The sequence below is a fragment of the Theropithecus gelada genome, chromosome 9, assembly GCF_003255815.1.
Source record: "Theropithecus gelada isolate Dixy chromosome 9, Tgel_1.0, whole genome shotgun sequence".
In the NCBI taxonomy this organism is placed as follows: domain Eukaryota; kingdom Metazoa; phylum Chordata; class Mammalia; order Primates; family Cercopithecidae; genus Theropithecus; species Theropithecus gelada.
The window spans coordinates 7,243,074-7,268,779 of record NC_037677.1 but is presented as its reverse complement, the minus strand read 5'-3'; the positions used below and the strand labels follow the sequence as shown (position 1 = coordinate 7,268,779).

General features: G+C 46.2%; 1 protein-coding gene across 3 annotated transcripts in view; it reads left to right on the top strand.

Moving 5' to 3' along the window:
* The first annotated feature begins 345 nt into the window (after window positions 1-345).
* Window positions 346-25,706, top strand: part of SFMBT2 (Scm like with four mbt domains 2) — a 255,402-nt gene continuing 230,041 nt past the window's right edge. For 2 of the 3 annotated variants that reach the window (XM_025397759.1, XM_025397758.1), the window contains exon 1: window positions 346-488. The gene's annotated coding sequence lies outside the window, so the exon portion shown is untranslated. Of the gene's footprint in view, window positions 489-2,439; window positions 2,480-25,706 lie in introns of those variants that run through there. The other variant, XM_025397757.1, reaches the window with a different exon arrangement.

Here is a 25,706-nt window from a genome sequence, read left to right as displayed (position 1 = left end):
TGGAGCTCTCCAACGGACCGCCGAGGGCCACGTTTGGCTGGGGCGCGAGCGACGTTTCTTTTCCCGCTCTATGAGGACCGGACTAGCCAGGCGCCTCATGAGACGCCGTGGCGGGCACGGCTACCTGGCAGCTAGCCCGGGCAGCCCCAACTTAATTTCCTGCCCCTCGGGGCACCTTTCCCTCGAATAGCTCTCCTCGGCCCCTCCAACCCTGCCCAAGGGGCCTGGAAATGTTCGCAGCTTCAAGAAAAGGCTCTGTTTAAGCGCAGGGTGCGGTGGGGCGGGCGGGGCCAAGGTTGCCCTGGGGATTGAATTTCTCTCCGCTCTCAGCGATCCCGGGCGGATAAAGCGCAAGTTTGTGCACACGGTCGGCTGAGCCATTGGAAACCCAGCGCACGAACTGCGGCCAGGGAAACGCGGAGTTTGCCCAGTTGTCCTTGTGGAGAGGTGTGCGGAAACGCCCGTGATGGGAACTTTCTGCAGATCATGTATGGAGGGAGCTCACAAAAAGGAGGAGGGGGAGCGCGGCGGGGAGGGGGCCGCTTGGGCGTGGAAGGTGCCAGGGTCCTGGGGGTACCCGCCCGCTTAGGCGCCGGGGGGTTGGCGCGGCGCGGGCGGAGGAAGGAGGAGATCATGTCCGGCAGGCTAATTGGCTTAAGAAATTTTGCAAGCGCTGGAAAAGGTCGTTGAAGGAGTTCGCTGCACGCGCGCGCGCGCGCGCACACACACACACACACACACACACACAAAATCTTAAAAAAAAAAAAAAAAAAAAAAGAGCGCTGAGCATGCGCACAGAGAGGATGCCATATTGGAATGAGCTGTAGTGGGAGCCGGAGGACCGGAGCGGGCGTGCGAGGCGGGCGGGGAGCGAGCGGGCAAGGGCGGGCGAACCAGCGAGGCCGGCGCCCTCCCGGGCGGCGCCCGGGTCCTGGGTCCACGCCGAGGGCACGACGAACTTCACCAGGTAGGACGCTGCGCCGGCTGCTGTGCCCGGCGCCCAGCAGCCCTCCGGCCCGCAGGTTGAGTGCGCCGGTCAGGGGCTTTTTCCAGCCTAGGAAAAAAAAGAAAAGGAAGCCCGAGCGAGCCGGGGTTGGAGGTGGGGGGTGGGGGAAGGCTGGGGAGGGTGCAGGGGAGCGAAAGAGAAGGGCAGGAGAAGAAAGCGACTGTACTTGAGCGAAGCCTCAAACTCCTCTGTGCGCTCCAGGTTGTCATTTTTTGCTTCCCGGGTCCCCTTCGCCTGCGTCTCCGGGCTCGGAAAAGCCGGGTCGTGCGGGAGTCCGTCCGGAGTTGCAAAGTGTCCTCCTCCCCCGGGCTCAGCCTGTCCCCTCCCGCCGCCCACCTCCCTCGTTTCTGCACTCATTTTAGCGACGCAGCCGCCGCTGCTACCTACCCCGCGCTCCCGCGTCTCCTCCGCGCTGGGGTCTCCCCTTTCTTTTGGTTTGGGTGGGAGAAAAAGATGGTGAGGACGGGGAATCGGAGACAGGCATGGGGGTAAAAAATCGTGCAGACATTCGGAATCGCCCCCTTGGAAACATTTGCCTGAGCAACTGAAATGAAATGGGCAGTAGTAGTTTTGGAGCGAGCTCCAGCGAGGATGGTCTTTTTGTTCATTTTTTTTTTGTCTTTAAAGTAATATCCTGTCACTTGGGGGCTTTCCGGTTGTCTCCTCTTATCCGACCCCCTTTCAAAATTACTGACTTGAGCTGGTTCTGGAGTTTATTTTTTAATATGCGTGTGTGTGTGTGTTTTGCAGAAATCCTCCAAAATGCAACTGTAGGAACTGCTAGATGTATTTATTGATTTTGACCCAGGGCGGTGGGAGGGGGCTGGCGGGAGCTGGGGGATCCTGGAGGGTGGGAAGTGGCTGATTCTTGGTGGCCGGCGCACATCCAGAGCCTGATCCGTACTCGTGTTTTCTTGGAAGCGCAACTGCGGGGACGGAGTCTTTAGAAACCGTGCCAGTTTCAATATGGCGGGCTAAGGTGGCTTTTAAAAACTGAAAATAAAGGTTTTGAGGTGGGAAAAAACCCAGCTGAAGTTTCCACCCCTTAGTTTCGACTCTCTTTGGCTACCCCAGGAAGCGCTTTAGCGAATTAAGTGGGGCAAAAAAGAAGGAATGGGCTGCTCTTTTTTTTCCCGTGGTTAGAGTCTGTGTGTCAAGTCCATTGCTGGGGGGAAAGGATGGAGAGGTGCCGCTGGCCCGGACCAGGGCACCGAAACGCAACTGTCGTGTGTGCCTGTGGATTAGTGTGCAGGCCTGTGTGTGCGCAGTTTTTTGGGGTGTGTGTGTCAAAGAGAACCGCCCCGAATGTGTGTGTGCGTCTTGGAACCAGACCCTGCCATGATTTGACGTGACAAACTGCGGACACGTGGTGCAAAATACATGAGGGCAGAGAGTGTGATTTATTTTGGCTTTCTAGGAGACGAGCTAGCCCTCGCCTCGTGTGTGCTGGCTCCTGCGCGGGTAGATCCGCTAGTAGGTGGGGCGAGGAGGTGCTTATTAAAAGGACTAACTGTCCTGGGTATTGGGTGCAATCGGGCTGCAGACGCCAGCCGGATTTCGTGTGTGCAGGGGGCGCGTTGCACTTAATGGTGGGCTCCTGCTTTCCTCCACCGCCGCGCTGGGGTGGGAAGTGGGGGACCGGGACCGAGGCTTGGAGAAGACCAAAGTGGTGGTGGCGGTGGTGGTGGTGTGGGACAGAAGGGCGGGAGCATGAGGATCTCGGCAGACAAGCACGTAAGGTCGAGGCGAGGGGTTGCCTTTCTTACTTTTGGGTTTCGCGCTCTAGGGAAGGTGGGGGATGGGGACAGCGGTTTGAGAAAAAATTGTCCCTTGCTCTGCTTAGGAACCTTCTCGGCGCATCGGAGAGGGGCGTCTTCTTGTCTTGGCTGGCACGGAGGCCGGGTGGTCGCCAAGGGATGTGAGTGGGCGGCGAAGTGTGAGGGAAAGGTCGGCTTTCCGGGGCGGGGAGGATCTGGGAGTGGAGTTTGCAGACAAAATCGGAGTCAGGCAGAGGAGCCGGAGGGAAAGCCAGCACACGCGAGCTCGGGTGAGAGCCACCGGAATGCGGGAACGCAGCTTAGCCGGGAACAGGGGTTCCCGACAGGGGTCGCCCGTGGCCAGGACGTGGCCGCTGAACAGAGGTCGCGCGGCGGTGCCTGCCCGAGGGACCTCGTGGGCGGGGGCCACACGGCGGCCGTGCACGGTCCCCGGGGCTGGCATGGGCAGGTGGGAGGACCTCCTCCGGGCCCGCGAACCTGATCTGGCAGCGGCCAGGTGCCTGGAGGCGTTTTTAAATGATAAGGTTACAAAGACGTGTTGGCCAGGTCTGTAGTTAGCGCAGCAACGTGGTTTGCAGGAGCGCAGAGCGAGACTGGACAGGGTCCCTCGGACGCCGTGCTGTCGGTGGGTGGGGGCCGGGAGCAAGCGGCACTGGCTTGGAGACCTTGCGGCAGGTGACCCCTCCCACCTGGGCGGCGAGGCTGAGCGATGGCGACGCGCTGGCCAGGACGCGTCCATGGCTCCTCCAGCCTGCGCTTGGGCGCGCCCTCCTGGGGCCGGCTTTCCTATGGGCCCCACGAGATGGGAGCAGCCTAAAATGGCTCTGTGCTGCGAAGCTGCAGTTTCAGCCGCGAACCCCTCCCCTTGTCCTCCTGACGTCGCCGCTGACAAGCGCACAATTTACTCCAACGCCCCGAAACCCGCGATTTTGCACGGGGCCGTGCCGTGGAAGCGGATGTACAGTTGATTACAAAGAACATTCCACAGGATTCTCGAAGGGCCCAAGTTTTTCCTTTTGGTGGGGAGAAGGGAGGAGCCGAGACGGGGCAGGAGCCCGGCCGACCACCGCTCTGGCACCCAGGGGCTCGGGGCGCACCAGTAGCTGGGCCTGGGGAGCTGGATGCGCGAAAAGCCGAGGTAGTTCCCGGGGACGCGGATTGGGACCATGCGGGGCAATAGCCATGGACGCCGGTGCTCGTGCTTGATGACGTTTGTGGTGTCCGAGAATCCCAGGACGAGGCCGGAAAGCCTGGGAGACCGTTCCCAAACTTCTGGAGACCAGCTCGCAGTTTCGCTTTCGGAATTTTCAGGATCTTTGGGCTTTTAAAGTTGGGATTCCGAGAAGGCAGGGCGAGGCTCGTGACCCTGACGATCGGCCGCCCGACTTCTCGCCCATCCCAGCGTTCTCTGCCTTGTTTCCCTGAACCTTGCCGAACCGAGCCGGGTTTGGGGTTCCAGGGCCTCGCGCGCCAACCCCAGCGGCGTCCTGAGGGTTCCCGCGGCGCAGCCGCGGCTGATCCGAGGCCATTGGTGGGAAACCAGTTTAGACGAGGCCGACCCCTCTTGGATCTGGCTCTGTTGCGGCTGCCCGCCACTCTCCGTCCCCCCGCCACTCTTGCACCATAGAGAAGGGAACTGGGAGACCCACTAGCGTGTCTGCACCAAGGGAATGGACCGAGGTTCCACCAGGTCGCAGAAAAGGAAAAAACAGACTTAAATGTGGCCTCGTTTCCTGGGGAGGCTGTTGGGGGTGGGGAGGGAGTTGAGGGGTAAGTGGGTTGGGGGAGGGGAGAAGCCTTGTTGCTCAGAAGGAATTGTTCCCTAGGCCCTCCCTGAAGATACGAGGTCTGCTACTTTTTCCCTACTAAGCATTAAATTTGCACACACTCTGCTTTCTCCCTTCCATAAATAAATACTCTCTCAGATCTTATCTTTGCTCTCGCTGGGACCAAGCTGCCTGCCTGCAAGAGAGTGGGAGACACCCAGGCATGTCCCCCCTCTGCCAACCGTCCAGGTCCCCACCAAAGAGTTTACTGTTTGCAGGATCCATTCCTGGGCTAGTGCAGAACGCTGTCCCGCGGCAGGGGGTCTGGCAACCCCCATCCTGGAATAGAGAGTGGTCAACCACTCTGTTTTGATGTGTGTTGCTCTAGAAGTGCCGGTGGAGGCCTCTGAGGCGGGAACTGTTTCTCATTTCCCCTTGGGATACATCCATCCTGAACCTCAAACAGCAGGTCCTGCTGGCAGATGCGTTTCAGTAATGATGGGAGTAATACATCGCAGAGTTTTTCCTCTTCCTGTGTTCTTGCAGACATTATAGACTTTTTTTTTTTTTTTTAAACATTGCTTGTTATAAATAACTGGCTTCACGATTCTTGACTTAAAGTCAAGACTTTAAAAAAGCCAGAAAAGGTTCCTGACTCTTCCCTGTTTTGTTTTCATCATAAAGCTTTCCTGGGAGTACTAAACATGTGTCCATTTTCCATTGCTGCCCACTCTAGGTAAGGTGGCATTTTTTTTTTTTTTCAACACTGCCCCCAAAGGACTCCCACATTTGACAGGAAATAGTGAGTGATGGAAGCATTGCTTTGAATAGTAAGAAAATGAGGTTCCATTTTATTGATACACGCTGTTTTGGGGATATAAAAAGTGCATAAAGGAAATTTACTCTCTCCAGGCCCTACACTTATGCCTAAAAATTTTTGTCAGATTATCAGAGTTTTCTTTTCTTTTTTTTTTTTTTTAAATAATTTGAACAGAAAGAGTTCACTGTGGGATTTGAATGACCTACAGTTCTAGTATACTTGGGTTGGACATTTTAAGAACTCATAAACATTTTTGTACCAAAATGACATTGGGACCTGTAATTCAGGATGCATTTTGTGGTTTTTCTAACCATTCTTACATCTACGTTACCTCAGCAGCAACTTATTGCCCCCATCCTACAAATTAAAAAAAAAAAAAAAAAAAAGATGTTGGGAAATTATATATCACAACAAACCAGGAAGTCAATGTGTGTATTCAGTTTGGTGATCCAGGATCTGTGGACACTGGCTGGTAAGGGGAGAGAGAGAGGGGTGGGGGGGGGGGGGGGGGGGTAATCAGGCCCAGTGTCTAGGTGGAGATGGTTCTGTTCAGCTGTGGGATCTGGGACAAGTGAGTCACCTTTCTCAGCCTCAACCTCCTTATCTACAAAATAAAGGTGCTGGCCTGGAATCTCACTCAAAGATCTCTGTGCTTCTATCTGGGAAAAATACATCTGTGATTCAGTACATCTATGCAGACAGGCCCAAGAGATTCATCGTTCATACTCATGTTCCCCAAAGGATGGTGAAAACATGACTGGCCTTAGGTAACATCCATGCGCAACCGTGCTTGTGAAGGCAGCAGCTGCGCTGTGGGCCCTGCTGCTGAGTAAAGTACTGTTGTTAAGTGAGGTAAGCTCCACATGGGGTCATGTTTTCATTTGTGTTCTGGAAAAGGTGAAGCGTAGAGAAGATGGAGGCTTATACGTATGTGGCCTTCCCACATAACCCCATAAAGGTATGGACTGGGTTAGAGCAGTGTGCCTTTGAATACAAGCAGTGAGGAAACACCTGACGTCATCTTGTTCTAATGATTTCCAAGCTCAAAGAGACTCTTCCAGATAGCACAGTGTACCCCACCATTCCAGACAGGAGGGTGCTTGGACCTCCTGGGTCTGTGTTTATGATATGGATGATGACTGCAGCCTTCTGGTTGCCAGCAAGTGAGTGAGAGCGTCCACTCTGAAGTTCAAGGTTTTTCGTTCCTAGGGTTTAGGTTTGGCCGCTGGGCAGTACTTCCTCTCTTTGTTAGACTAAAAGTTTCTGGGACAATTCCTAAGAAAAATACTCTTGTCGGCTAAAACAAGTGTTGGCTGCGTTTAAGTCAAGTGTAAATAAGATGTTTACAAAACTGTGTTGTAAGGAAGGGAAGATAGTCTGCTTAGAACTTTCAGTATAAGAAAGAATGTGTCACATGATTCATGTAAGGTTTCCAAGTAAAATCCTTCAGGATTGGTTTTGCATGATCAGTTCATCACTGTGCTGTTGAAAAGATGCCACCTTAACACTTCCCATCTGGTTGGCCTGTAGTAAATTTTAAAAAGCAAAAGTGATCATATGTCAACCATGCGCTGATGGTTAGGGTCCCTCACGTTATTGATGAGATGGCACGTCTAGGCTTCCATTCATGTGTGTTTTTGACATTGATTAAAGAAAGAATCCATTGTGTTTCTCTGTTTCATTCCTTTCTCATTTTCTGAGAAGCAAAAATGACACATTTTGATAGATCCAGGGCTTGCTAAAGCATTTGGTGACTTCTGCAAAGTAGGACAAATAACGTTAGCAACTGTGATGAGACAAGAAGTGTATGGAGGTGTGGGACGTGTGGGAGAAGGGGCAGGCTTTCATCTTGTGAATTTTTCCCTGTAGTTTTATTGGCCAAGAAAAAGATGTCTTATAAACAGATGTTAAGGTATGCCTTCCCTGCTTTCTGCCAAACTTGGCAAGTTGTTTTTTCCCCCTCCATTTCAATCAACAGTAATATATGAATGGAATCACTTTAAGGAATGATACAAGAGTGTGAAATTCCAACTCCAAGTTCCTACAAAGTCTTGTTTTAAATATAACTTAAATGAGCACCTACAAGGAATGGGACATTTGGATTGTCAGTCTAGAGATTTAGCAGTGAAAGGATTGTGAATTAATCTGATGTGAAATTACCTCTTTACTCCAAATACTCTTTATTTAAAAATATTTTTAGATTTTTAAAAAGCTTTTATGGATACATACTAATGGTACATGTGTATGGAGTGCATGTGATATTTTGATACAAGCGTACAGTGTGGGATGAGCAAATCAGAGTCATTGGGATCCATCACCTCAAGCATGTATCATTTGTTTGTGTTACAAGCATTCCAATCCAGTTCTTCCAATACTTTAAAAAATAAAATTAAAAAAAGCTGCTTATTTAAATATCTGCTGTTGGCCAGCAACTCTTCTTATTGCTTCATATTTATATTTCATCTATTTTAGGAGAGTTTTGTTGTCCTCCTTTTACAGAGGAGACGGACTTTAGATAGCTTGAGTTACTTGCCCAGAGCGCCAGCCAGCAGGAGAGAGAGTTATTTGAAATCCTAGTCTTACCTGTTGTCTTAAGATTGTAACTGCTACCTCTTGATTGCTTACTACTGTGTGTGAGATACTTGCATAGCACTTTATTTATTTTTATTTATTGGCTTATTTTGAAACGGACTTTGGCTCTGTCATCCAGGCTAGAGTACAGTGGTGCGATCTCAGCTCATTGCAACCTCTGGCTCCTGGGTTCAAGTGATTCTCCTACCTCAGCCTCCCAGGTAGCTGGGACTACAGGTGCACACCACCATGCCCAGCTAATTTTATGTTTTTAGTGGAGATGGGGTTTCACCATGTTGGCCAGGCTGGTCTTGAACTACTGACCTCAAGTGATCCTCCCGCCTCAGCCTCCCAAAGTGCTGGGATTACAGGCGTGAGCCACCATTCCTGGTCTCGCCTTGCACTTTAAAGCATTCACTTATTTAATTTTTATAGGTGGGGGTTGTTTTATTTATTTCATTGATTTGGAAATTGAGTCTTTGGAGAGGTTATACAGGGTCATTCTAATAGGGTTTGTGTTTAGTAGTTAATTTTGAAATGGAGTAAGACTAAATCATTCTCTTTTTGGATTTAGTTCAGATGGTTGCAGGAGAGCAGAGCTTTTCAAGGACGCTTACATTACTGTTTTTAAATGTATAAGTGCAGATGCTTAGTTAGGACAGAATGTTGTTTCCTATCATATGAACTGACGATTTAAGATTTGAAAAGTGTTGCATTTCTGAAATTTCATCTTTGTTAGAAAATAATTCATTTTAATATAAATCAGTTTTCTCCCCTGAATGTAGGTAAGAATATGTTTTAAATAAAAGTCCTTGGTAGAAATGAAAAAAAGACACTATTGAAAGCTAGCGGAAGAGAGCTAGAATTTTCCCTTCCAAACAGTGTTGGCCACTGAAGAGAACAGTCTTTTAGAGTGAACTTCAGTTTTTGGTCATTTACTGAATTATTTCCTTTTCATGTGGAAAACTGAAGACAGACACAACAACTGCTCTTTTTGTGAGTCCCAGGTACACACCGTTTTGTGCCTCCTCAGTCTTGTCAGCTGCTTCTAGACCCCTTCCCTGGTACTGTTGGCCTGGGACTATGAAGGTGGAGACTCAAAGGCCCTTGCTCTGTATTGGTGGAAATTAACTGCACTTCTTTTAATGGGCCAGGGAAAAAGTCAAATTTTGCCAAATTGAAGTGGCTGAATTTTCACAGTTGGTATTATTTTTAGGAAGTGCACTAAATTTGAGGTATTATAAATAAAGCATAGTTGGATGGTTAGAGTGAACCAAGTCCTGGGAATTCGCAAACCCCATTTCTGGTTCAGGACTTTTGGTGTGACCCTGGCTAATCCCTTTCATCTTCACCCTCCTCTATATTTGATTTTTTCCTGCGATGGATGACAGGATAGAATATTTACTAGGCACAAATATAGTTTAAAAACCTGCTTTAAGAGGTAGAAGACATGTTTACTTAAGCTTTTGGCGTTGGGACAAATATACTATCTTTTTATTAGAGAAAAATCTCTCTGACTCTTTTACAAGGTACACACTTCACAACTGCAGAGGAAGCATTCGTGTTTGCAGTCACTTTTCTTTTTTCCCATCTCTAGATTGGGAAGGACATTTCTTTCCAGGTGGGCTTTATATATATATATCTAATTATATATATAAAAAAAATATATATAAATTTAGATATGTAAATATATATTTACATATCTAAATGTTATATAAATTTAGATATGTGTATATATATTTACATATCTAAATGTTATATATTTAGATACGTATTTTTTATATATAAATATTTATATATTTAGATATATATTTATATGCATCAATATTTATATATATATTTATGTATATATACTCAGTAGTCACCATTTTGCCTGTGTACTAAACAGAACTACTCCCTGGTGATGCAAGAGCTCTCTGTCTCCTGTCTGCATTGTATCTGTCACCGGATATAAATGGTACCAGTTGGTACGTGGCTTAGGTTGCAGTTCTTCAATTAAAGACAGACATTCGTGGGAGACCGTTCTAAATAGCCTACAGTCGGTATTCCGTTGGAATGAGATGCTTGGCTTGTGCGGAACTCATGGAGAAATGTCCGTGGACCGGCATGCTGTGGAGTTAGCCACAGAAAAAGTCAAGGGCATAGAATGAAAAGCACACTGCCAACATTTAGGTTGGATTATGGTAGTGTTTGCATTTGTACCTGCAGGGAGAGACTGAGTTCACCTTCCTGAGCACAGAGAAGTGGGAAAGAGCAGTCTTTGGAAGGAGGTTTTGGGTGGGAAGATCAGGGTTTATCTTGAGCCCATCACCCTGGCGATGTCTGAACCAGAGGACAGAGATCATAAATATGCGTGAGGACATCAGAGGGCAACATTTACTTTCCGGGCAGCCTCCTTCTTTTGTCAATTACTTTCATCGTTGGTTTTAATTCCCTAAGTTAAACTTTATCTGCCTGTGGAGATACTTTAATCACAATTGTTCTTTCGTAGCACAAATTATATTGATAAACAAACAGGAGGTATAAGATGACTCCTCCAGCTCCCTGTGCTGGAAGTTGTGGGTTGAATCCTGGTGTGTCCTTTGACCTGGATGTATTTGCTCAGAGAAAGTCAACATGAATATCATGGTTGAGAGGTGTAGTCTGTATCCTACATGTTTGGTGTTTTCTCATCTCACTTGCAGCCTCAACCTGAATTTTCCCATTGACCTAACGCAAAGGAGGCTTTTAAGGTCCCAAGTGCGCAAAAAGGTGTGTGCTTAAGAGACTTACCACCCGGGCTCTTTTTGGAGGGGAGAGTCTCACTCTGCCGGCCAGACTGGAGTGCAGTGGCACGATCTCGGCTCATTGCAACCTCCGTTTCCCCGGGCTCAAGCAATTCTCCTGCCTCAGCCTCCCAAGTACCTGGGATTACAGGCGTGTGCCACCACACCTGGCTGATTTTTGTAGTTTTAGTGCAGACGGGGTTTCACCATGTTGGCCAGGCTGGTCTCGAACTCCCAACCTCAGGTAATCCGCCCGCCTCAGCCTCCTAAAGTGCTGGGATTACAGGCATGAGCCAGCGCGCCTGGCCGGAGGGGATGCTTTTTGAGAGGTTTGTTCTGTGGCCGGTGAGATCCTTGGGGCTTTCCAAGGAGAGGACTTTTCTGACGGAGTGGAAGAGGTAGCAGAGGAGGCCCCAAGCCAGACAGGCTCTTCTGAGAAGCATTCTCGTGTCCCTGTGCTAATTAAAAAGGAAAAGAAGTTCGACGGAATGCAGCTGCCAGGGTTTCCTATTGAAGCTGACAGCTTTCAAGAGCCTGGGAGGCCTGATGCCCTGGAGGAACTAATCCCTGCCAAGCCTGTGCCCCCTGCCTTTAGGTGAGGAGATGCCAACCGCTGGATGCCATCAGCTTCATGGAAGCCGACAGCTGTGGGGCAATTTGGCGTTTTTTTCTCTTCTTGCCTTCTCCCTAATGCACCCTCTGTGGGACGATTATTGAAAGATAGCCAACCCTGGGATGAGAGATAACCATCGCAGCCCTGCACGCTGCCGCTTGGAGAAAGAGATAGCCCTTGTACAGTAACAGACAGTGTTTATGGCGAAGCTTGGGATTTGGTCCTTGTCATTCATTGCCTTTAAAACTGACCGAACTGTGCTGTGTGCTTCCTAGAGAGCTGTAAAGTGCAGAGAGAAAGAATCCTCCTTCCCTCTTCCTCCCTCTACCACTGTGAACTTTAGTGGCCTTGGACAAGTGATGAGATTAGGTCTTTGAGTAGCTAGCTGGGCACTCAGGGCCACATGTCAACTGGCCACTACATATTTCTCAGGTTCTCCTGCCCATTTCCCAGTGCACTCTCTGGGACCAGAGAGGCAGAGCTCACCCTGCCTCCCCCTTAGCCTGGAGGAACCTCCCATTCCTCCGGCTTGTCAGACATCACAGTTGTCTCCAGGCCCGGCTCAGATCCACCTTTTTCATGAAAGCTTTTGTGATGTGGCTCAGACCATGGTGACTATTCCCTTCTTTCAGTCTCTGTTCCATCCTAGTGGATGCTCTATTATTTCCTCCTGCCACATCCTCTTGATTATAACAAGGAAGGTGAGTGGAAACTTACCTTCCCTGACATGCTTGAGTGGGAGATGAGAGTGAGGAAGCTTCTAGGACAGTCCCTTCTTTTTACAGCTGAGGACAATGTTGCTTGGGGCACTTAAAGGCCCGGAGCACATTCTGGTGCCTGATAAGACATTATCGTATGGACGCAGGCCTCCTGCCAGTCCTGCACATTTTTTGAGTTCTTTACTGACCAGAGTAAGTGAGAGTGTTTTTATTTACTTTGCATAATGATTTTCAGGCAGACTCTGGTAAACTTCCTTCATGCACTTAAATGATATAATTTATAAAATTTGGTGGATAGGCCAGGCGCAGTGGCTCACGCCTGTAATCTCAGCACTTTGGGAGGCTGAGACAGGCAGATCACTTGAGGTCAGGAGTTTGAGACCAGCCTGGCCCACATGGTGAAATCCCATCACTACTAAAAGTAAAAAATTGGCTGGGTGTGGTGGCACACGCCTATAATCCCAGCTACTCAGGAGGCTGAGGCAGGAGAATCACTTGAACCCAGGAGGCGGAGGTTGCAGTGAGCTGAGATCGTGCCACTGCACTCCAGCCTGGGCTACAGAGCTAGACTCCATCTCAAAAACCAAAAAACAAAAAACAAAACCCAAAAACCTTGGTGGATAGGAGATATCTATATACTCCAGTTGTAGGAATCTCCGACTAGAATGCAGGGCTCCACAGGCAAGGGTTTCCCGCTGGCTGGTAACTTCACGGGGTTGGGACTCTTCATCTCTTCATTATTGGTATTTTGGTTAACAGTGGGAGAAGAACTTCTTTTGGTATTTTGAACTTCGTGGCACCTCTCAAGCATTATTGCTCTGCATTTGTTTGGCTTGAAGTCATCAGTTCATAAAATCCACCCAGAAAATTACGCCCTAATTAGGCATTATCCATGCATGTCTGGCTTACAGAAGCCTTCCTTGTAAGTTTCTTTACTGTTTGAGTCTCATGATGGTATGGACAACACAAGATCTACTTAAAATGACTTATCTGCATTTGTATGTAATGCAATACACAAATCTATTGGGGAATATAAGGTTAATTAGCTCTTTTGCAAACCTGGGGGGATGCTGTAATTTATTCCTTTTAATATTTATAAGGGACAGGGAAATCCTGTGTGTAGGGTTTGTCCAATAGGTTTGAACCCAGTGCGACTACATCTCTGCTAATTCTAAAACTGCTGCATTTTGAATAAGGCCCCATTTACACCATGTACCCACCAAAATTAAAAAAAAAAAAAAAAGGCCCTGTGACCAAACTCAGTCTTCTGCTTAGCGAAGGATGGGGATGACTTTTGTGGCTTGGGTGTAAATTGCTGGTACAAGAAGTACCTTGATGCAAAGACCTGTTGTGTAGCAGTGTTTAACTGGGTATTGCAAAACCTCATCCTTCTTTATAGTAAATAAAAATTTGTTGGCAAAGAGTAAATAAACCTACTTTCAAGATGGTGCACTTTGATTGTTTTCTTCTCCTGAGCAACTAACTTGGAAGCCTGTTGTTTTTCTCCTTTGCACATGCCCATTTGTGAACAACTGATTTGTTCACCTTATGCTCTGGGGCAATATATGCTGTTTGATTGGGAGGTTAAGCGGTGACAGTAAAAACCATGAATTAGAAGACACCGAATGCTATTGTGTGAATAGGAGGTATTTACTCCTGGAGTGCCTGTTATCCCCAGCAGATCTTATTTCCTAGTATTGAGGCATGAATCTGATTTTAAAAATTAGCATTTTTTTATGCCAGGGCAGCAATTTGTGTCAGATTTCAATCTATTCTGAGTGAAAACCAATGTAAGCCTTGTTGAAAAATGGTGAGTAAATTGCTGTCCTAATCAAGGTAAATCAAGCTCTGAGCATATGGCGGATGACACGATGAACTTCTGCCCCGAACAATCAGCTCGTCTCACTTGATGATGGGATGAGGCAAGGCCTGTCTGTTCTTAGAAAGGCTGTGAGTTGGCTGGTGAGAGTGGGGGAGAGATGTACTTAGTTAGGTATTATTAGCAGAGTGACCTGGGTGACAGGGCGAGTATAAATAGAAGAAAGCTCGTGTTGATAATAGCGCTTGGCACTTAACACCGCTTTTCATCTTCAAAGCCGTTTACAGATGCGGTTCTTCTTGGTACTGCTGCGATTCTGGGCTGTTGTGTGTTGCTTCTTAGGAACATGGAAGCAGTGATTTTCAGAGACCAAGATTTCGGCTCAAAATTTGGTGGTACCTCCTTTCAGAATCCTTTGAGGTTTTTCCCTTTTGATTGAAATATTTTGAAAGGTCTCGGCATAGATGCCTGTGCTCATTTTGGAATTCCTGGAGTGTGAAATGAGACAGCTTTCTCTGTGATTTAGACGTGCAAAGCGATTTTCAAGGGCGGCTACAGCATGGCTGGAATTTCGCAAGCATTTCGCTTAGACCTTCACGTTTTATTTTCATTGGGAGATTATTATCTTTTCTGAATCATTAAAAAAAACCCAAAAAACCAAAAAACCAACTGTAACCCCTTTCCCTTTGCCGACTGATAAACCTGAAGTTGAGTATGTTATTACTTAGCACAAATGCCATTTTCTTGGACGTCTTGAAGGCAGATCAGTTTGGAAGGTCTGAGTCATTGGTGGCTTTCACTGTAGTGAGTCCTTCCTGAGCAGTGAGCCCTGGGGAGCCTGCCTCGATGAATGGAGATGAGACTGATTTCTAATGCTTATGTAGCTTTGTTATCACAGTTTCAAGTTTCACTTTTTCACTTGAGTTTGGATGACTCCAATTGCACAATGATAGTTTTACATTTCTCGTGTCTAATAAGACAAAATTGAAGTGGAAAATGCTCTATTAGAATTAGCATAAGGGAAGGAGAGAATTTATGGACTCTTATAACTGGAAAGCTGAAATTGGAACTGGACTTATCTTTATTGCTTTGATTTTAAGAGGGAGATCTTTCTTCTAGCCAAATTTGCCTAATATTGGGGAAGAAACAGATTGTGTCTGTTTGGAATGCCCGATTCTAAATCAGGGACAGTAGGCGGGAAACCGTAAGCATTTCTGTACTGGAAACTGAGAAGTCCTTTTCTGTGTAATTTGACCAAACTAAGAGAAAAGTCTTAAACTCATTAATGTTGAGGTTTCCTCCCTGGAAACCCCAAATCTCTATACATTGATTTCCCTATTTAACAACCTCCACCATGTACCGAGAGATACCAGTCAGCCTTTTGTTTTGTTTTGTTTGAGACAGAATCACGCTCTGTCGCCCAGGCTGTAGTGCAGTGGCACAATCTCGGTTCACTACAACCTCCCTCTCCCGGGTTCAAGCAATTCTCCTGCCTCAGCCTCCCTAGTAGCTGGAATTACAGGTGCCCGCCACCATGCCTGGCTAATTTTTGTACTTTTATTAGAGGCAGGGTTTTACCATGTTGGCCAGGCTGGTCTCGAGCTCCTAACTTCAGCTGATCTGCCTGCCTTGGCCTCCCAAAGTGCTGGGATTACACGTTTGAGCCATCTCACCTGGCCCAGTCAGCCTTTTAATTTCCTACTCTGCAACATCAGCAAACATCTAAGAATTACTGGACTACTGAGGGAAGCAGTAATATAAAAGTAGACACCAGAGCTAACAGAGAGAAAAATAACGTCTGTGAAGGAGAGAAGAAAATCTAAAAAACATTCATAGCCTCAGGGATATAATAGAAAATTTTACATCCACGTAACAAGCAGGATAGGATGAAAACGGAGACTATTATGAGCATTAAAAAAAGGAAGAAGAGCTTTCAGAAATTAAAATGTAAAACTCAATGGAAGGGTTAGAGAGAAAGTTGAGGAAATATCCCAGATGGTGGATTAAACAAAATAAAGTGATAGAAGGTAAAGGGGAAAATTAAGGAAATGAAAGAAGTCTAGCATTTGAATGACCCTTAGAATGAAAGAGAAAACGGAGATGTGGAAATTAGCAATAATTCGAGAAAATATCCTAGAGCTGAAGAACCTGAATTTCAATCTTGAAAGAAGTCACTCACCAATAGGGTGCCACCAGGCACATTCTTGTGAGATTTCAGAATGTCAAAAAGTCCCCTAATTAGGACAGCATCAGACACCTCAGCGATGGAAGCCAGACGGCCATGGAGGGAAACCGTCAAGATTCTGAGGGAGGATGTTTTCCCAACGTAGAATTCTTTTTTTTTTTTTTTTCCCAAGATGGCATCTTGCTCTGTCACCCAGGCTGGAGTGGAGTGGGCTGATCTCAGCTCACCACAGCCTCCGCCTCCCGGGTTCAAAGTAGTCTCCTCCCTCAGCCTCCCGAGTAGCTGGGATTACAGGTGCGTGCTACCATGCTGGGCTAACTTTTGCATTTTTCGTAGAGACGAGATTTCATTATGTTGGCCAGACTGGTCTCGAACTCCTGGCCTCAGGTAATCACCCACCTGGGCCTCCCAAAGTGCTGGGATCACAGACATGAGCCACAGTGCCGGGCCCAACGTAGAATTCTCTACCCACCTAAACTAGTGGTGAAATAAAATAGGTTAAAGACATGCCACCCATCCAGAATTTCCACGTAAATCCTTTCTTGGGAATCTATTGGAGGGTGTGTTTCTTCATCAGGATCCAGACACTAAGAGGGAAGCAGACAGGCGACCCTCTATATGATAGAGGGAGGGGAGGCGAGACTGCTGGCTAACACTGGTGTCCCAGGCGGGGAAGCAGTTCGTGTAGATTATAGCAGAAAAGAAGGCCCCGGTAGGCATTACTTCAAGATGAAATAAATACAGTACCTATATACCCCAATTTATGGACAGGTGCTTTAGACAGTTTATGAAAAATTTGGATTTGAATTGGTGATAAATACATAGAAAATTCAGGACTTGGAATAAACAACACCATTATTCATGATGGGGAAAGTCAGGTGCAATGGGAGAAGTAATCACTCTTGGCATGTTTGCAGAGACCTAAGGACGCAGTGGGAGCTGCCGGGGGGTGAGCGTGTTGGGGAGTTGTTGGGGGGGTGGGGGTCACGTGACCAGTAGGCATCACCTAATAATGACAGATATGGAAGAACGAGGAAGTGGCATGTTCCCCAGAGAGTGGAGAGGAATGCCAGAACAATAGGCTGAGAGAGCGAAAGTTGTCCCCAGGCAGGAGATGGGGAGGCGGGAGAAGGGCAGGAGATGACTGGGTTTGTTTTTTAGGGGCTGGGTGTCGATGCACAGGCGTTATAGACTTTGGCTTTCAAAATTATATGCGGATGTAACTCTGATATAAAAAATCATCTCACTGGGCGTGCTGGTGGGTGGATCACTTCAGCCCACGAATTTGAGACCAGCCTGGGCAACATGGTGAAACGCCGTCTCTACCAAGCATGGTGGCATGCCCCTGTAATCCCAGCTACTTGGGAGACTGAGTTGGGAGGATCACTTGAACCCAGGAGGTGGAGGCAGTGAGCCGAGATTGAACCACTGCACTCCAGCCTGGGCGAGAGAGCGAGACCCTTTCTCAAATTAAAGAAAAAAAAAAAAGAAAGGGACCACAATACTTCTGGGAAATAGTTGTTAGGATTTGGGATTGGCTGTGTATCAGCGACCCAAAGTCAGAGTGGCATCAACAAGAGAGTGGCTTATTTTCCTCTGATGTAGTGGCCTGGAGCTGGCAGAACAGCCTTGCAGTCTCAGGACCAAGTCCCCGTATCTTCTGCTTCGCCGTTCGTGGGGACAGTCAGCTGGGTGATCCTAGGTCTAGGGGTCAGAGGTCAAAGGCATGCCGCTTCTACCATGTAGTTGAGCACGTGAATCCTATACACCTCCCGTTAGCAGAACTTAGTTGCTTGAATTCATCTAACCACAAGGAAAGCCAGGCAATGTTGTTTTGATCAGCCAGTTACTCCTCACTGTAGACAAAGTAGAAGACAGATGCAGGGGTGGTGAGTTAGCAGCCTCTGCCACAGTGATTTCTACCTTTCAGAGATGTTCTCCTCACAGTAGAATGCCTGGGACGACAAAGTTATTAGAGACTGCAAACAAAATTACTGTTGTCCCTTTGCAAACCTACCTTAAATGACCCCAGTTTAATTATTGTTTAACTAGAGGGGTATGTGAACAGTATACAGCATTTCTGTTCCTTCGACTTTTCTTATTGAAGGAAAGTTTGGTGAACTGAAACAGCCCTGTGTGTGTAAAAACGTAATATATGAGGCTGGGCGTGGTGGCTCATGCCTGTAATCCCAGCACTTTGGGAGGCTGAGATGGTTGGATCACCTGAGGTCAGGAGTTCGACACCAGCCTGACCAACATGGCAAAACGCCGTCTCTACTAAAAATGCAAAAATTAGCCAGGTGTGGTTACATGCACCTGTAATCCCGGCTACTCGGGAGGCTGAGGCAGGAGAATCACTTGAACTGGGAGGCGGAGGTTGAGTGAGCTGATATCACACCACTGCACTCCAGCCTGGGTGACAGAGCGAGACTCTGTCTCAAAAAAATAAAAAAGAAAAAAAAGACAGAATAGACAGGATATAACCATCTAATGAGATAGGAGTGGATTATTTAATTGTGAGGAGGATGAACTGAGAGGTGCAACTGACAAAATATGAGTGTAAATTCCTTGTATGTTAAAACAGTGAATGTAAAACTTGAAATCCCAAAAAAGTTAGACTTCTAGTATCTTAGGGTAGGGGAAGACGTTTTACAAGTTTTGGAAGAAATAAAGCAAATTGATAGATCTGACTAAGTTGAAAAAGAAAAACATTCTCTCTTGTCAAAAGAAACCACGAAAAGGAAAACTGGGAAAAATATTTGCAATAGTTTGGTGAGATAAAAATAATCTAGGTCTCTTAAAAATCCATCACAGATACCAATAGAGTTTAAATATGGGAAGGAAGTGAAAGAGGCATCAACAGGTGAATTGCAAATTACACTGGCAGGATACTATTTTTTTCTTTCCTTTGAGACGGAGTCTCGCTCTTTGTCCAGGCTGGAGTGCAGTGGTGCAGTCTCAGCTCACTGCAACCTCCGCCTCCTGGGTTCAAGTGATTCTCCTGCCTTAGCCTCCTGAGTAGCTGGGATTACAGGCATGTGCCACCACACCTGGCTAATTTTTGCATTTTTAGTAGAGACTGGGTTTCACCATGTTGCCCAGGCTAGTCTCGAACTCCTGAGCTCAAGTGATCCACCCGCCTCGGCCTCCCAAAGTGTTGGGATCACAGGCATGAGCCACCACACCTGGCCAGGATACTATTTTCTGAATATCAAATGGAAAAAAGGTGTAAAGGGTTTAGATGTTTTCTCCTGCCTTGCTAGTAAACCAGCCTAGCGGACTAGACAGCATGTTTTCAGGGGAGTCATGAACCTCCACTGTGTCCCTATATTTTTGATCCTATAATTTAACTTCTGGGATTCTACATTAAGGAGATATCAGAGATGTAGGATTTCTGACTGAGAGTCGTGACTACAGTGCTACTTATCATGATGAAAAAATAATATAAACAGCTTTAATGAGCGGCAGCAGAGGCATGGTAAATACATGACCTTATTCATTTTATAATAAAAATTATACAAACATTTCAAGTTATCTTTTTCAGAGAATCTTAATGATATGAGAAATTCCCTCTGTGTAATGCAAAATGAAAAATGGATTAGAATTCCAAATTCTGTATGAACTACACAAACAAACAAAAAATCGACAGAGAAACTGTCAGCAGGAGACACTATAGAAACATAAAATTGATTATCACTGAGTGTTAACGTTACAAGTGATTTTAATTTCTTTCTTTATAATTTTACTTCTTAAGATTTCTACCAAGAGCGTGTCTGTCTCTTATAGGAAGGAAAAAACTAGATGTTGTTGAAAAAGTCACAGTGGGACACATTGTTTGCCAAAGTGAATCAATTTTGCAGCCACATGGGTGGACGTAAGGGAAGTCCCCGAGTGGCACTGCCATTGCCTTCCAGAGTCATGTGAGCTTTCACTCTGCTACTCTTTTTTTTTTTTTTTTTTTGAGACGGAGTCTCGCTCTGTTGCCCAGGCTGGAGTGTAGTAGCGCTATCTTGGTTTACCTCCACCTCCCAGGTTAACTCTACTTGGTTAACCTCCACCTCCCAGGTTCAAGCGATTCTCCTGCCTCAGCCTTCTGAGTAGCTGGGGTTATACGCGCGTGCCACCATGCCTGGCTACTTTTTCTATTTTTAGTAGAGATAGGGTTTCACCATGTTGGTCAGGCTGGTCTCGAACTCCTGACCTCGTGATCTGCCTGCTTTGGCCTCCCAAAGTGCTGGGATTACAGGCGTGAGCCACCGCGCCCGGCCGCTGTGCTACTCTTTCAGTGGCTTTCTTGTTGGTCTTTGTATTGTCACTCTTCAGTTTTATTTATTTATTTATTGAGTCGGAGTCTTACTCTGTTGCCCAGGCTGGAGTGCGGTGGTGCAATCTTGGCTCACTGCAACCTCAGCCTCACAGGTACAAGTGATTCTCCTGCCTCAGCCTCCTGAGTAGCTGGAATTAGAGACACACACCACCAAGCCCTGCTAATTTTTGCATTTTTAGTGGAGACGGGTTTCACCATGTTGGTCAGGCTGGTCTCGAATTCCTGACCTCAACTGATCCTTCCGCTTCAGCCTCCCAAAGTGCTGGGATTACAGGCCTGAGCCATCGCACCTGGCCTTGAGTTCTATTTAAAATGATTGATTTGATGCATTTAAATTTTACAGTCTCAGATTACCATTCTGTAGTGTCTAGTTAGAGGCAAATGGATAATGAGGAGTCATAAGACTTGAGCAAACTTTTCCCCTTTTAATAAGTGTCTATAAGCCACTGACACGTAACCGATTTATTAATAGTTATATTTTTGGACTTTTCTTTACAGAAAAACTTGGTACTTGACTACATTTTTGAGGTGGAATGATTTTCTTGAATTTATAAATGAATGAAAAAAAGCAAATAGTCTTTGTGTGACACACGCAACAGTTTCTAAGATGTTTCTCCTTTGACATTTTCCATTGATATAAAAATGCAGCTCATTTAATCAAAACCTATGCTGTGTTAGGCATTTTGCCATGAATCATTTGTGGAATATTCGGGGGAAACTGTTAAGTCTCCTTTTGAAGTTTCTTAGATTTAAAAATTCATGAGTTTTAACTAGCTTGACATTATTACATTAAAACTTTTAAGAGAGCCAAGAATTGATGGTTGTTCAGGACATGTTCCAAGCTCTCAAATATGGTTCACCAGTGCAGTGGTCTCGCTGGGCTGCCCACCTTCTATCCACAGGTGCCTAGTTCAGTTCAAGGTCATTAAAATTAAAATTCAGGTCCTTAACAGTACTAGATACATTTCCAGTGCACCGTAGCCACATATGGCTAGTGGTTACTGTACTGGACCAAGCAGGTATAGATCAGGCAGTGCTGGTCTAGATGCGTGCAACATAGATAATGAGCCCCCAGTTACTTTTGGCTAGGTGAAGAGTAATATCTAATGTGTGTTCTTCCTCACTCGTGTTCTTCCTAACAAAGCTTTGCTTAGCCTGTGCTAGCATTACTCTGTTCTTTGACTATACCTCAAATGAAAGGAGAAGGAAAGATAGGGTTGAGAGGGGATAATGCTTATTGTATTAAATTTGCTTCAAATATAAACGGATAATCTGTAAGGGGGATAATCTGAATGCAGATAATCTGAATGCAGAAAATGTACAGTGAATCCTAAAAACACCTGGATTGATACAATTTTAGATTTGAAAGGGGTGATTCCATCTCATCAAGCCTTCTAATTGAACTGATGAGAAATTCGAGGAACAGAGAGGTTAAGTAATTTGCTTATGTCACACAGCTACATAATGGCCTTGTTATGCCCTTACTCTGCGAGCTCTCAGTTCTTTTCACTGGTCCAAGACAACTCTTGCAAGAAGTTCCAGTACTAGAATTCTGTTGTCCAACAGAGACAAAAGGAGCCAATTATAGTAGAGTTAACTTTGCACAAAACCACCGAGTGTGTTGTTTAAAACAGGAAGTTACCTTTTATAAGCCCAGTCTTCCGAACCTTTTTTATATTGTCTTTGGAAAAAAATGTTACTTTCATTAATAGACACTTTTACCTTGTTCTTGAAATTACGTATAGCTTAAGAAACAAAAGGAAATACGCTTTCTTTTAATAATAACCTTTTTGGGGGCTTAGGGTATTGTAGTTAGGAAAAGGCTTTTAAAAAATATCCTGTTTCTATTTTGCAAAGCTTATGGGTGGAACAGTTGTTATCACCAAGATTTGCCCTTCTAACAAGACCCCCCCAATCCAATTGAATGTAAATAGAAATTTCTGTGAAGTAGGTTATTATTCTCATATTTGATAGATTTCCCCAATAATTATCTGTTTCCACAGACACTGTGTAGGTTCCATTAATTGCTGTGGAAAGTGAAGTAATTTATTCTAGGAAGCGTGACTGCGTGCTGTGAAAAGATTGCATTTTGTTAGCTTAATTTCTATGGCGTTCTGTTGATGGGGTCTCTCAAATACTTCTTGGACCTGTTTCCTTCATTTCTTCTCCACTGTCTTAGTTCAGACCCTCACCTGCATTTCCATGTTTTTAGTGTGCTCCCATTCATCTATCTCACCCATGGCTCCCTGAGTGCTTCTTCTGAAACAAACCTGATCATTTCACCTCTTGGAACAACACCCCGCCACGTCCACTCCATCTGCAGAGTGATACGCAGGGCTCAGGCCCTTACTGTGGCAAACGTTCTCTTCTCACCTGGGCTCAACCAGCCTCTCTGTTCTCACCCCAAGTCTTTGTTCAAATATCACTTCCTGGCGTCTTGCCTGACTGTCACCTAAATAATTATCATCCTTTTGGCCGGGCACGGTGGCTCATGCCTGTAATCCCAGCGTTTTAGGAGCCCAAGGCGGGCAGATCACTTGAGGCCAGGAGTTCGAGACCAGCCTGGCCAACATGACGAAATTCTGTCTCTACTAAAATAAAAACAAAACAAAAAAAAAAAAAAAGGAAAGAAAAATCAGCTGGGTATGGTCACATGCACCTGTAATCCCAGCTACTCAGGAGGCTGTGGCAGGAGAATCACCTGAACCTGGGAGGCGGAGGTTGCAGTGAGCCGAGATTGCACCATTGCACTCCAGCCTGGGGGAACATCAGTGAAACTCTGTCTCAAAAAAAAAATGTAATAATAATATTAATAATTATCATCCTTTGTTTGCCTGATTTTTTCTGCTTCCTTTTTCCCTATAGCACTTACCACCATCTAACAGGCTATATCATCTACTAATTAAAAAACTCCATTGGCTCTTTCTCCCGATTAGGATGAGATCTCTACCTGGGCAGGAATTTTTTGTTTTGTTTTGTTACAGATGCCTTCCCGTGCCTAGAACAGTGCCTGATGTGGAATGGGGGGTCAGTACATACTTGGGGATGAATGGGCATGATACCGCTTGCTCCACAGTCCTGTCTCCCACGCTGTCCCTTGAGTCACCTTAGACTTTTTTCCAAGGGTCTGCCACGCTGTTTGCTGCTGGTTCCTCCGTGTTTAATGACTTTCCTACCTTCCTGAGTCTCTGAAGCCTGTGCTTCTCTTTGCTCCTTCGATTCCCTCTCTTTTTTTTTTTTTTTTTTTTGAAACAGAGTTGCTCTGTTGCCCAGGCTGGAGTGCAGTGGGAGCCATCTCAACTCACTGCAACCTCTGCCTCAGCCTCCTGAGTAGCTGGGATTACAGGTGCACACGACCATACCCAGCTAATTTTTTTGTGTGTGTGTTTTCAGTAGAGACAGAGTTTTGCCACGTTGGCCAGGCTGGTCTCAAACTCCTGGCCTCAAGTGATCTGCCCACTTCAGCCTCCCAAAGTGCTGGGATTATAGGTGTGAGCCACCATGCCCAGACCCCTTCAGTTTCCTCTTACCCTCTGGGCATTTCCTCTTGAGCTTCTCCTAATTTTCTGTTCCACTTCGATGCACCCCCCGGCCCACCCAAGCTCGCTTTCCTATCCTTGTTGATATTTGCATCTTGTCCTTCGTGGGATTCCAGGTGCATTCTTGGTGGGCTTGTTGGTGGTTGTGTATGCGGTTGGATGGACAGATTTGCTTTTAGCAGCCACTTGTCCTTGCTGGCATCCACTGGTATTTATATGTCTGTCCCCAGTGCCCAAGGTGGTGTCTGGCATAAGTAAATCAGATGTTCCATTAATACATACACGAGAAAACTGCATGGTATCAGCACTTATCTGTCTGGCATTAGTTTAAAATTGTGTTAGAATTTGGTAAGAGAAGTTTACTATAAGCTCTTGAGGGAAGCTTTTCAGGAGGAATTAATTTGGAATAAAATGATCCATGCCTAGGAGTGTTGGGTGCTCACGGGGCAGCTGACCCTGTGTGGGGTCCCCGCCACTCCCTAGTTTAGTATTATTTCTTTTCATTGCCCCTTCCCCATAATAGATGCTCAGTTATTACAAATCGATGGTTTAAGAAAAAATATAAAAGTCATAGCTGCGTTATGGGAAATGTGGATAATGGGGGAAAGGGAACTGTGATTGACTGGTTAGGGCATAGGTTCTGGAGCCAGCTGTGTGGGTTCGAATCCCAGCTCCACCACTAGCAACTGTGTGATGCTGAGCAAGTTACTTCATCCCTTAGGTTGCTTATCTGTAAGACGGGAACAGTAATATAACTTACATCCTAGAGTTCGTACGAGGATTAAATAAGTGCATGTTTATTAAGTACTTAGTAATCACTGTAAGTGTTGGTAGAATAAAATAATCGTAAATGCGTGCTTACCATGCTAACACTTCCATTTCTTCTATTTGGAGGGACAGAAGCTCCTCTTCTTACCAACAGGTTTAGGTTCCCAAGACTGCTGAGAAGTCTGTTCATTTTAAGTTCAAATGACCTAACCAATGACCAGTGGGTACACATACAAATAATTTTTTTTTTTTTTTTGCTCCAACTCCTAGGCTAGAGTGCAGTGGTGTGATCTCAGCTCACTGCAACCTCTGCCTCCTGGGTTCAAGCAATTCTTGTGCCTCAGCCTCCCAAAGAGCTGGGATTACAGGCATGTGCCACCATGCCTTAGAGGCTCATTTTTGTATTTTTAGTGGAGACGGGTTGCATCACATTGGCCAGGCTGGTCTCAAACACCTGGCCTCAAGTAATCCGCTCACCTTGGCCTCCCAAAGCGCTGGGATTGCTTGCCCGGCCCATATACCCAGAATTTTAGTTTTTCCCCATCATTAGCTTCTGTCTCTTCTCACTAGGACGCTGTTGTTGCTTTTGCACTTACTGGACAAGATGGAGTTAATTGTGTTCTTTAAACATCTCAAAAGTAAGCATACACCCACAAAATACACACACACACACACACAGCACAGGGAAGCCATCGCTGAGCGTGGGCCAGGACCCGAGATGGCCAGGCTGAAGTGTGGATGGTGAAACACTGCTCGCTTTTGATTATTTTTTTCCTGGATTGTGGTTTTGCTCTTATCTGTGAAAGTTTGAAATCTGAGAGCTTGGAAGGAGAGGGGCTTTCGTACTGGAATTCCTCCCTGTCTCGGCTCGTTTGGGTGTTCTCTGTGTGCCCTCTCCGTGGCTGTACTCCTGTGTCCATAGCTCTAAGCTTCTTGTCGTGGAGCTCTGTGTTTTGTTATGATCGCCATTTTTGGAGCTTTGTCATATGCCTTCAAGGCCCCTTTCTCCTGGGTACGTTCTGGCATTTTC